Here is a 13,622-nt window from a genome sequence, read left to right on the forward strand (position 1 = left end):
GCCTGGAGGTGTGTTGAGTCATTGTCCTATTGAAAAACAAATGGTAGTCCCACTAATCGCAAGCCAGATGGGATGACGTATCGCTGCAGAATGCTTTGGTAGCCATGCTGCTTAAGTGTCACCAGAAAAGCACCCCCACAACATCACACCTCCTCCTCCATGCTTCACAATGGGAACCACACATGCAGAGTTCATCTGTTCACCTACTCTGCCTCTCACAAAGATACAAAGATATATATATATGTATATGTATGTATGTGTATATGTATGTGTTTATATGTGTATGTACACTGTATGTGTATGTATATAAATGTGTGTATGTATATATATACACAGTTGAAGTCGGAAGTTTACATACACTTAGTTTGGAGTCGTAAAAACTTGTTTTTCAACCAACAAACTATAGTTTTGGCAAGTCGGTTAGGACATCTACTTTGTTAGGACATCTACTTTGTGCATGACACAAGTCATGACGCAGCAGCGCCTCTTCAACCTCAGGAGGCTGAAGAAATTCGGCTTGTCACCAAAAGCACTCACAAACTTCTACAGATGCACAATCGAGAGCATCCTGGCGGGCTGTATCACCGCCTGGTACGGCAACTGCTCCGCCCTCAACCGTAAGGCTCTCCAGAGGGTAGTGAGGTCTGCACAACGCATCACCGGGGGCAAACTACCTGCCCTCCAGGACACCTACACCACCCGATGTTACAGGAAGGCCATAAAGATCATCAAGGACATCAACCACCCGAACCACTGCCTGTTCACCCCGCTATCATCCAGAAGGCGAGGTCAGTACAGGTGCATCAAAGCTGGGACCGAGAGACTGAAAAACAGCTTCTATCTCAAGGCCATCAGACTGTTAAACAGCAATCACTAACATTGAGTGGCTGCTGCCAACACACTGTCATTGACACTGACCCAACTCCAGCCACTTTAATAATGGGAATTGATGGGAAATGATGTAAATATATCACTAGCCACTTTAAACAATGCTACCTTATATAATGTTACTTACCCTACATTATTCATCTCATATGCATATGTATATACTGTACTCTAGATCATCGACTGCATTCTTATGTCACTAGCCACTTTAACTATGCCACTTTGTTTACTTTGTCTACATACTCATCTCATATGTATATACTGTACTCGATACCATCTACTGTATGCTGCTCTGTACCATCACTCATTCATATATCCTTATGTACATATTCCTTATCCCCTTACACTGTGTATAAGACAGTAGTTTTGGAATTGTTAGTTAGATTACTTGTTGGTTATCACTGCATTGTCGGAACTAGAAGCACAAGCATTTCGCTACACTCGCATTAACATCTGCTAACCATGTGTATGTGACAAATAAAATTTGATTTGATTTGAAGTCATTTTAGCAACAACTGTTTACAGACAGTTTACTGTATCACAATTCTAGTGGGTCAGAAGTTTACATACACTAAGTTGACTGTGCCTTTAAACAGCTTGGAAAATTCCAGAAATTATGTCATGGCTTCAGAAGCTTCTAATAGCCCAATTGACATCATTTGAGTCCACCAGAGGTGTACCAGTGGATGTATTACAAGGCCTACCTTCAAACGCAGTGCCTTTTTGCTTGACATCATGGGACAATCAAAAGAAATCAGTCAAGACCTCAGAAAAAAATTGTACACCTCGACAAGTCTGGTTCATCCTTGGGAGCAATTTCCAAACGCCTGAAGTTACCACGTTAATCTGTACAAACAACAGTATGCAAGTATAAACACCATGGGACCACGCAGCCATCATACCGCTCAGGAAGGAGATGCGTTCTGTCTCCTAGAGATGAACGTACTTTGGTGCGAAATGTGCAAATCAATCCCAGAACAACAGCAAAGGACCTTGTAAAGATGCTGGAGGAAACAGGTACAAAAGTATCTATATCCACAGTAAAACGAGTCCTATATCAACATAACCTGAAAGGCCGCTCAGCAAGGGAAAAGCCACTGCTCCAAAACAGCCATTTAAAAGCCAGACAAGGTCTGCAACTGCACATGGGGACAAAGATCATACTTTTTGGAGAAATGTCCTCTTGTCTGATGAATCCAATTAGAAATGTTTGAACATAATGACCATCCTTATGTTTGGAGGAGAAAGGGGGAGGCTTTCAAGCGAAGAACACCATCGCAACCATGAAGCACGGGGGTGGCAGCATCATGTCGTGGTTTGCTGCAGGAGGGACTGGTGCACTTCACAAAATAGATGGCTTCATGAGGTAGGGAAATTATTTGGATATATTGAAGCAACATCTCAAGACATCAGTCAGAAAGTTAAAGCTTGGACGCAAATGGGTCTTCCAAATGGACAATGACCCCAATTATACTTCCAAAGTTGCGGCAAAATGGCTTAAGGACAACAAAGTCAAGGTATTGGAGTGGCCATCACAAAGAACTTAAAATGTGTGTGCGAGCGAGGAGGCCTACAAACCTGACTGAGTTACACCAGCTCTGTCTGGATGAATGGGCCAAAATTCACCAAAGTTATTGTGTAAAGTTTGTGGAAGGCTACCCGAAAAGTTTGACCCAAGTTGAACAATTTAAAGGCAATGCTACCAAATACTAATTGAGTGTATGTAAACTTCTGACCCACTGGGAATGTACTGAAAGAAATAAAAGCTGAAATAAATCATTCTCTCTACTATTATTCTGAAATTTCACATTCTTAACATAAAATGGTGATCCTAACTGTCCTAAAACAGCACATTTTTACTTGGATTAAATGTCAGGAATTGTGGAAAACTGAGTTTAAATGTAGTCGGCTAAGGTATATCTAAACTTCCGACTTCAACTATACAGTATATATTTGTATACACTACCGTTCAAAAGTTTTTGGTCACTTCCCTGTTTATAAAAGAGAAGGACATTATTTTTTGTCCATTAATATAACATCAAATTGATCAGAAATACAGTGTAGATATTGTAAATGACTATTGTAGCTGGAATCGACTGATTTTTTAAATGGAATATCTATGTAGGTGTACAGAGGCCCATTATCAACAACCATTACTCCTGTTTTCCAATCGCACATTGTGTTAGCTAATTGTTTTTATTTCTTCTTTATTTAACTCTTAGCGACTACCCCTCCCGGTTCCGGGAGAATTGTCATAAGCAACCGCTGAATAGCATAGCGCAACAGTCAAAATATATTACTAGAAAATATTCATATTCATGAAATCACAAGTGAAATATTTTGAAACACAGCTTAGCCTTTTGTTAATCACCCTGTCGTCTCAGATTTTGAAATTATGATTTACAGCGAAAGAAATACAAGCGTATGTGTAAGTTTATCGATAGCCTAGCATAGCATTATTTCCACTTAGCATCAGGAAGCTTGGTCACGAAAATCAGAAAAGCAGTCAAATTAACCGTTTACCTTTGATGATCTTCGGATGTTTTCACTCACGAGACTCCCAGTTAGACAGCAAATGTTCCTTTTGTTCCATAAAGATAGTTTTTATATCCAAATACCTCCGTTAGTTTGGTGCGTTATGCCCAGGAATCCACCAGAAATAGAGGTCACGACAACGCAGACAAAAATTCCAAATTATATCCATAATGTCGACAAACATGGCAAACGTTTTTTATAATCAATCCTCAAGGTGTTTTTCAAATATCTATTCGATAATATATCAACCGGGACAGTTGGCTTTTCACTAGGACCAGGAGGAACAATGGCTGCCTCTCTCTTTTGCGCAAAAATCACTCTGAGAGCCCTCACCTGACCACTTACGTAATGTGGTCATTCACGCTCATTCTTTAAAATAAAGGCCTGAAACTACGTCTAAAGGCTGTAGACACCTTAGGGAAGCCATAGAAAAGGGAATCTGGTTGATATCCCTTTCAATGGTCAATGGGGATGCAGAGGAACACAGAGGTTTCAAAATAAGAGTCACTTCCTGATTGGATTTTTCCCAGGCTTTCGCCTGCAATATCAGTTCTGTTATACTCACAGACAATATTTTTACAGTTTTGGAAACTTTAGAGTGTTTTCTATCCTAAGCTGTCAATTAAATGCATACTCTAGCATCTGGTAAGCGGGGCGCTGTCCTCAGATAATCGCATGGTATGCTTTCGCCATGAAGCCTTTTTGAAATCTGATAAAGCGGCTGGATTAACAAGAAGTTAACCTTTAAACCGATGTATAACAGTTGTATTTTTTATGAATGTTTATGATTACTATTTCTGTATTTTAAATTTGGCACTCTGCAATTTCACAGGATGTTGTCGAGGTGGGTCGCTAGCGGAATGCCTGCGCCAGAAAGGTTCATCAGAACAACAGTTTTTAACTGTGCTAACATAATTGCAAAGGTGTTTTCTAATGATCAATTAGCCTTTTAAAATTATAAACTTGGGGCGGCAGGTAGCCTAGTGGTTAAAGCGTTGGACTTGTAACCGAAAGGTCACAAGATGTATCCCCGAGCTGACAAGGTAAAAATCTGTCGTTCTGCCCCCCCTAGTTAAACACAGTGTTCCTAGGCCGTCATTAAAAATAAAATAAAAGGTAAATGTAAGTAAAGGAAAATAAAAACATTTTTTACAACCAAGTAAAGGAATTACAAAAGTCAGAAATAGCAATACAATTAATCACTTAACTTTGAAGATCTTCATATGGTTGCAGTCATAAGAGTCCCAGCTACACAATAGATGTTTGTTTTGCTCGATAAAGTCCCTCTTTATATCCCAAAAACTCTGTTTTGTTGGCGCGTTTTGTTCAGTAATCCACTGGCTCCAAGGCGGTCAAAACATGCATACGAATACATCCTAATAGTACCGGTAAAGTTTGTCGAAACATGTCAAATGATGGTTATAATTAATCCTCAGGTTGTCAATTGTCGAAATAATCGGTAATATTTCAACCGGACAATAGCGTATTCAATAGAAAGGAATCGGTCATGTGCGCTAAGCAGCTCTGCATTCTTCCTCAGTCCACTGACAAAAAGGTCTCATTCTTCTTAATTTTTCAGAAAACAAGCCTGAAACAATGTCTAAAGACTGATGACATCTAGTGGAACTGCAATCTGGGTCCTAACCCATTAGACACTGTATAGACATTCAATTGAACATTCCACTTCCTGGATGGATTTTCCTCTGCCATATCAGTTCTGTTATACTCACAGACATTATTTTAACAGTTTTGGAAACTTTAGAGTGTTTTCTATCCAAATCTACCAATATGCATATCCTAGCTTCTGGGCCTGAGTAACAGGCAGTTTACTTTGTGCACGCTTCTTATCCAGACGTCGAAATATTGCCCCCAAGCCATAAGAAGTTAAAGAAGCAATAAAACTGGCCTTCCTTAGACTAGTTGAGTATCTGGAGCATCAGAATTTGTGGGTTCGATTACAGGCTCAAAATGGCCAGAAACAAATAACTTTCTTCTGAAACTCGTCAATCTATTCTTGTTCGGGGGAAATTAAGGCTATTCCATGCGAGAAATTGCCAAGAAACTGAAGACCTCATTCAAGCTGTGTACTACTCCCTTCACAGAATAGCGCAGAATGGCTCTCACCAGAATAGAAAGAGGAGTGGGAGGCCCCGGTGCACAACTGAGAAAGAGGACAAGTACATTAGAGTCTCTAGTTTGAGAAACAGACACCTCACAAGTCCTCAACTGGCAGCATCATTAAATAGTACTCGCAAAACACCAGTCTCAACATCAAAAGTGAAGAGGCGTCTCCGGAATGCTGGCCTTCTTGGGGCAGCAGGTAGCCTAGTGGTTAGAGCGTTGGACTAGTAACCGAAAGGTTGCAAGATCGAAATAGGCGGAGTTGCAAAGAAAAAGCCATTTCTCAGACTGGCCAATAAAAAGGAAAGATTAAGATAGGCAAAAAAACACAGACACTGGACAGAGGAAATCTTCCTAGAAGGCCAGCATCCCGGACAAGTCTGAAACTGTGGGGGAACCATTGAAAAAGGTTATTCGAAGCATTCCTCATAATGGTTCATCAAAGAACCTTTTGGGGTTCGTTTTTTATAACTCCCTGTCCACCGTCCTTCCATTATCATAAAAAAAAGAAATTATAATACAAATATTGACAATATTGATTTAAATAGTTAATTGTTATTTAGTGGCAACACACATGTGAATTAATATTTACGAAATAATTTACTAAACAAAACACATTACAAAATTGCAAAAATAAATGTATTTAACCTTTATTTAACTAGGCACATCAGTTATGAACAAATTCTTAATTACAATGACTGCCTACACCGGCTAAACCCAGATGATGCTGGGCTGATTGTGTGCCGCCCTATGGGACTCCCAATCCCTGCCAGATGTGATACAGCCTGGCGTCGAACTAGGGACTGTAGTGATGCCTCTTGCATAAATATGTTGATGAAGAAGCCACATTTGCCTCAGGATCCACCGCGGTTGGTTTTCTGTGGAATCGTGCGGCCCGTTGTCCAGCCCTTTGTCCACTGATGTCCACGGATGGTTGTCGGCAAATTTGTATGCTCTGCAAAAACACATTCACATTATCGATTTAATTACACAGCATGCCTACACATTGATGGGCTGTATATAATTTTTTAAGGAAAATGCACTGAAACTAAAATAACTTTTGTTTTGGTGATCCTCTCAGCACTGGCTCATCTTCAAGTCCTCTGGTGGTTACAGTCCTAACCCTGGAACGGTAACACCAAAATAAATATATTAACGACCTACAACACCTATGGTATTCCTACAGTATATCAAAAATAGTTGTTTCACCTCTACATGTAGGCCTGCTGATTTTAAACCTGATCGAACTTGTTTGGCATCAACTGTAAACATTAATCCGTAAAGATACAATTCTCCCCCTACCCTCCTTCTTGGCAAGTGTCTATTGTCCTGCTAATAGCCCATAATGGGTGGACGGATGGCTTTATTTTGTATTCCAATGTATTGAAAAAATGTACTAATTACAGTAATTTACCATTCTCACTCTCGGACAGCAAACGTTGTTTGCAGAGTTCCCGATCTCATTTTCAAGTCCTTGTTTAAAAAATAACGATATTTTGGGATATTATTTCATTTTCAAATAACCGAAAGTGAGGAGTTGTAATCTGAAAAAAAGGAAAAAGTCTATTGTCCTGCTAATAGCCCATCCTAGAAACCTTTGCAGAAGAAACCAAAAGCCCACCACCTGGCCGGCCAAACCCTCCCCCAACCCAGACGTCGCCGGGCCAATTGTGCATTACTTCATGGGTCTCTACTTAAACAGGACTCTTAAAGAATTGAATTTAAATGTAAATTTTCTTTTTTGATCACAGAAACAATGAGAAAATATGGAAAAATAAATAAATAATGAACTGCTAATTATATAAAGTAGCCCGTGTAATCATCTGCCAGAGAGTAGCTACAATCTGCCCGAGCCTCAAGTAATACATTTGGGCCAGATAACTCACACCGGAATCGGCCCGAGCCCCAAGTAATACATTTGGGCCAGATAACTCACAACGGAATCGGCCCGAGCCCGATCATTATCATTAGATATGCTGGACCCTATGTGAGAGAAGTGTTTTTGGGACCACATTGTGACTATTGTTCTACTAATAGCGGCAGGGTAGCCTAGTGGTAAGAGCATTGGACTAGCAACCGGAAGGTTGCAAGTTCAAACCCCTGAGCTGACAAGGTACAAAGCTGTCGTTCTGCCCTTGAACAGGCAGTTAACCCACTGTTCCTAGACCATCATTGAAAATAAGAATTTGTTCTTAACTGACTTGCCTAGTTAAATAAAGGTAAACAACAACAATAGCCCTTGTGAAAACATGTTTTGAAAAGGCCTCCAGGGCCAACAGTGAAGTTCCTTACTCCCCCCCCAACATTCCCCTGAAAAGGCAGCGCGGGATATTCAAAAATATATTTTTTAATATTTAACTTTCACACATTGACAAGTCCAATACAGCAAATGAAAGATACACATATTGTTATCTACCCATTGTGTCCGATTTTTTAAATGTTTTACAGCGAAAACACAACATATATTTATGTTCCCAGCCAAAGATAGTCACAAAAGCAGAATTAGAGATAAAATGAATCACTAATCCTTGATAATCTTCATCCGATGACACTCATATGACATCATGTTACACAATACATTTATGTTTTGTTCGATAAAATGCATATTTATATCCACAAATCTCGGTTTACATTGACGCCATGCTTAGAAATGCCTCCAAAATATCCGGAGTAATCACAGAGAGCTACGCCAGATAACAGAAATACTCATCATAAACTTTGACTAAAGATACATGTTCTACATATAATTTAAGATACACTGGTTCTTAATGCAACCGCTGTGTCAGATTTTTTTTAAACGTTACGAAAAAAGCATACCATGCAATAATCTAAAAAGGTGCTAAGACGTAACAATATTTCTCCGCCATGTTGGAGTCAACAGAAATACGAAATTACATCATAAATATTCCCTTACCTTTGATGATCTTTCATCAGAATGCAGTGCAAGGAATCCTAGTTCCGCAATAAATCGTTGTTTTGTTCCATAATGTCCATTACTAGTGTCCAATTAGCTGCTTTTGCTAGCAGGTTTAGCTCACATGTTCAAAAGATGGCCCTGGTCCAGGCGAACTCGGACGAAAACTTCAAAAAGTTATATTCCAGGTCGAATAAACTGGTCAAACTAAGTAGAGAATAAATCTTCAGGATGTTTTCATATATATCCAATAACGTTCCAACCAGAGCATTCGTTTTTGTCTACAGAGTCATGGAACGCAGGCGATATCAACAGTAATTTGCGCAACCAGGAACTGGCATTCTGACAGTCCACTGACTCATTCCCCTCCCATCCGGTCACACATCACACTAGAGGCTTCATTCCGCGTTCTACTGACTGTTGACATCTAGTGGAAGGCGTAAGAAGTGCGAACATATCCATATCTTGTTTGGATGTGGATAGGCGTTGACTTGAAATTCGACCAGCCCTAGAATTTCCACTTCCTACTTGGAAGTTTGCCTGCCCTATGAGTTCTGTTATACTCACATACATAATTCAAACCGTTTTAGAAACTTCAGAGTGTTTTCTATCCAATAGTAATACTAATATTCATATATTAGCATCTAGGACAGAGTAGGATGCAGTTCACTATGGGCACGCAATTCATCCAAAGTGAAAATGCTGCCCCCTATCCCTAACAGGTTTTAATGTAGTAAAAGAAAAGATCAAATAAAAAGAAAGAAATAAGACCTACACTTTAAACAGCACATTACTCAACGCTAGTAAGACTCATATCGCTCACAGTAGGCCTACAGTATATCTACAAATATTTTCCTGTGTTTGATGTATTTAATACCATTTCACTGATTCCACTCCAGTCATTACCATGAGCCCGTCCTACCCAATTAAGGTGCCACCAACCTCCTGTATTATATCCCCTTTTTAAATCGAGGCTGAATATCTTTGGTGAACAGTTGTTTTCATCTCCACCTCCAACCTGAAGTACTTCACCAAGGGGACGACAGCTGAGTTCTATGCTCTCAAAGGCATGTTCCTGGCCCAGATCAACAAGTATGTGCTTATCTATACTCACTCTTCGGGTTGACTTGGTGACAGGCTCACTCTTCGTGTTGACTTGGTGACAGGCTCCCTCTTCGGGTTGACTTGGTGACAGGCTCCCTCTTCGGGTTGACTTGGTGACAGGCTCATTCTTCGGGTTGACTTGGTGACAGGCTCACTCTTCGGGTTGACTTGGTGTCAGGCTCCCTCTTCGGGTTGACTTGGTGACAGGCTCACTTTTCGGGTTGACTTAGGGACAGGCTCACTCTTCGGGTTGACTTAGTGACAGGCTCACTCTTCGGGTTGACTTGGGGACAGGCTCACTCTTCAGGTTGACTTGGTGACAGGCTCACTCTTCAGGTTGACTTGGGGACAGGCTCACTCTTCGGGTTGACTTGGGGACAGGCTCACTCTTCAGGTTGACTTGGTTATCGGCTCCATTTATAATCTCAGACACTTATTTCTAACCGTGTCATCAACACGCGCCTGTGTCTACACTATGTTCTCACTGCAAAGGGTGTCTTTAGAGCAGACAGACAGACAGACAGAATCACACATACACACAAAAAAAAAATTTGCACACACACACAACCCCCTCTGTACCCTACTCCAATCTCTCTTTCACGCACACACACACACACCGCTTCCCCCTCACCTCTCAGCACAAACTCATCTCATCAGCACTGACATGATGGTGGTGCCCCACAGGGTGAAAGACAATTTGGGGATGGCTATTAAATATCTGCGCCCGAATAATTAACTCGCTGGCAATTTACTGGAATCAGCAGAAATTAGCCTATCTTCAGCAGTAGGACCCTAATGCAGTCATTAAGAACACACACACACACACACACACACACACACACACACACACACACACACACACACACACACACACACACCACAACACACTCTCACTCTGCGGGAGTATGAACAGCATGGTTCAGACCTGGGGTAGAGGTTTGGGGCATACAGTTAGGTGGTGTGTGTGTGTGACCTGACATGCGGCTGGGCGTTTCTCCCCGCTCCACTCTCCTCCCTCCTCAGCCCGCTCCCCTCTCCCCTCATCCCATTCCCTCTCTTCGCTCTCCTCTCCAGCTCCTCTCTCCTCTCGCCTCTCTCCGCTCCCCTCTTCTCCCACTCCTCTCCTCGCCCCCCCTCTACCCGCTCTGCTCCCGCTGAGGAGAAACTGTTTATGTGCTTTAACACGGCCAATGTGACTGTAGGGGCCTGGCTCAGACTCCCACAGCAATCAGCCTCCACGTTCCTTTATCTCAATGCCAAATAGGTTTTTATAATAACACATTATAATTGATTGGCCTGGGAGCCATTTTACACTAGGTGTGTTTACTCCTCACGGTTTGATGTGTGAAACGTCTCCCAAAACGATGGGGTTGTTTGACTAAGCCCTGTTGAGCTTTTGTTCTGTTGACAGACAAGTGGCTTTATTTTGACTGAGGGACATGTTTATTTTTTATGGGGTGCCTTCCCATTATTCCTTAATCACGTCCCAAATGGGGTGTACAATTATTATGGTTTATGGCTTACAGGGGAGGAGGATGCATTGAAAGTGACTGATGGTTGAACATATTTTTCACAGTCTGCATAGCACAACGGTCAAACGTAGGTGTCTCTTTATGTGTGTGTCTGCTTACGTAATGTTTAACCTATAAAAGGAACACTTGAGCTGTGAGTTCTAGATTTTGGAAGCAGGATAAGGAATCCTCAAGGATTCCCAAGTTTATCTGCATTGGTTTCTCTCTAAGCTGTAGCCTCTTCTGCGTTTAAGCTTATTCTCAGATCTAGTATACAGAGCCATAACCTGCTTTGTGACATGTTGATGAAATGTTGTGATGCTGTTAAGCTGCAATGTCACTGTGCTATTAAAGCTCATTGATCAGCTCTCTGTGATAACGTGAGACTGACTTTGACGTACTTCACCACAGTAAAAGCTCCTGACCTTTACTGGCATACAAGTCATGATACATTAAGACCTGCACAGAAGTCATGCTACATTAAGACATTCACAGAAGTCATGCCACATTGAGTCTTTCACAGAATCCATGCCACATTAAGACCTTCACAGAAGTCATGCTACAGTAAGTGCTAACGGTGGGAGGAGAGCCTTGTAGATGAAGAGGGGAAGATGAATCCCCCTTCTCTCCCTCTCAACATACTCCCACCTCTATTTTTCCTTCTCTCGCTTCCTCTCCCTCTCCCCATTCCTCTCCAAAGTCCCCTCCCCTCTTTCTCCTTTTCTTGCCATTCCCCCTTCCTCCCCACTCCTCTATCCTCCCTTCTCCGTCTCCATCTCCCTCTCCTTCCTCTCCATATCCCCCCTTCCCTCTCACTCTCTTCATTACTCCCCCTCTCCTTCAGGTCAGAGGAGGCTGACAAGGTGTTATCAGTGGTGGTCCAGATGAATGATGTCTTAGTGAAGGCCTGGGCCATGTGGGACGACGACCTGGAGAACATCTTCATTAAGGAGCACCAGCTGCACCTGGGTGTGTCCGCCCTCACCTGCTACATGCATGCCTGCCGATACCAGAACGAGAGCAAGTCACGTAAGTACCTGGCTGAGGTGGGTTAAACTTAGTTCTCCCCACTACTGCTTGTGTAATCCAAGCAAACACAGATGAGCTAGAGTAATATCCCTATATTAGGCACAGCTACTGGTAATATTCCAGTTTATACCTCATGATGCACAGCTACTGGTAACCTTCCAGCTTTTTGAGGTACAGCTACTGTCAGAGGTCACCAAGTGCAACATAGCTTAAGCGTATAAATCAGCTGGAAAGATGTGTCGGCATCGAGTAATTGTCTCTGGCCCCTTCCAGTTAGGGGGAGTGATGAGCTCTATAGCAGAGTTAAACAACTCAATCGCTGGTTGAAAACTGTTTTCTGCCCCTTCCAAAAGATAGAATTTGTAGATAATTGGCCCTCTTTCTGGGACTCACCCACAAACAGGACCAAGCCTGGGCTGCTGAGGAGTGACATACTCCATCCAAGCTGGAGGGCTGCTATCATCTTTTCTATGAACATAGACAGGGCTATAACTCCTCCAGCTCCACAATGAGATAGGGTGCAGGCCAGGCAGCAGGCTGTTAGCCAGCCTGCCAGCATATGTTGAACATAATAAACGGCTGCCTATCCACCGGATGTGTACCAAACTCACTAAAAGTTGCAGTAATAAAGCCTCTCTTGAAAAAGTCAAACCTTGACCCAGAAAATATAAAAAACTATCAGCCTATATCGAATCTTTCATTCCTCTCAAACATTTTAGAAAAAGCTGTTGCGCACTCACTGCCTTCCTGAAGACAAAAAATGTATACGAAATGCTTCAGTCTGTTTTTGACCCATTTATAGTACTGAGACTGCACTCGTGAAGGCGATAAATTTCCTTTTAATGGCGTCAGACCAAGGCTCTGCATCTGTCCTCGTGCTCCTAGACCTTAGTGCTGCTTTTGATACCATCGATCACCACATTCTTTTGGAGAGATTGGAAACCCAAATTAGTCTACACGGACAAGTTCTGGCCTGGTTTAGATCTTATCTGTTGGAAAGATATCAGTTTGTCTCTGTGGATGGTTTGTCCTCTGACATATCAACTGTAAGTTTTGGTGTTCCTCAAGGTTCTGTTTAAGGACCACTGTTTGTTTTCACTATATATTTTACCTCTTGGTGATGTCATTCGAAAACATAATTTTAACTTTTACTGCTATAAGGACGATACACAGCTGTACATTTCAATGAAACATGGTGAAGCCCCAAAATTGCCATCAATAGAAGCCTGTGTTTCAGACATAAGGAAGTGGATGGCGGCAAATATTTTACATTTAAACTTGGACAAAACAGAAATGCTAGTTCTAGGTCCCAAGAAACAAAGAGATCTTCTGTTGGATCTGACAATTAATCTTGATTGTTGTACAGTCATCTCAAATAAAACTGTGAAGGTCCTCGGTGTTACTCTGGACCCTGATCTCTCTTTTGGCAAACATATCAAGACTATTTCAAGGACAGCTTTTTTCCATCTACATATCATTGCAAAAATCAGAAACTTTCTGTCCATAAACGATGCAGAAAAGCT

General features: G+C 41.7%; 1 pseudogene; it reads left to right on the forward strand.

Annotated features, from left to right (window-relative positions):
* The window catches only part of LOC115113820 (transformation/transcription domain-associated protein-like), a 170,218-nt pseudogene that overhangs the window by 95,572 nt on the left and 61,024 nt on the right, over positions 1-13,622 (forward strand).

This window comes from Oncorhynchus nerka, linkage group LG28 (genome assembly GCF_034236695.1).
Source record: "Oncorhynchus nerka isolate Pitt River linkage group LG28, Oner_Uvic_2.0, whole genome shotgun sequence".
Taxonomy (NCBI): domain Eukaryota; kingdom Metazoa; phylum Chordata; class Actinopteri; order Salmoniformes; family Salmonidae; genus Oncorhynchus; species Oncorhynchus nerka.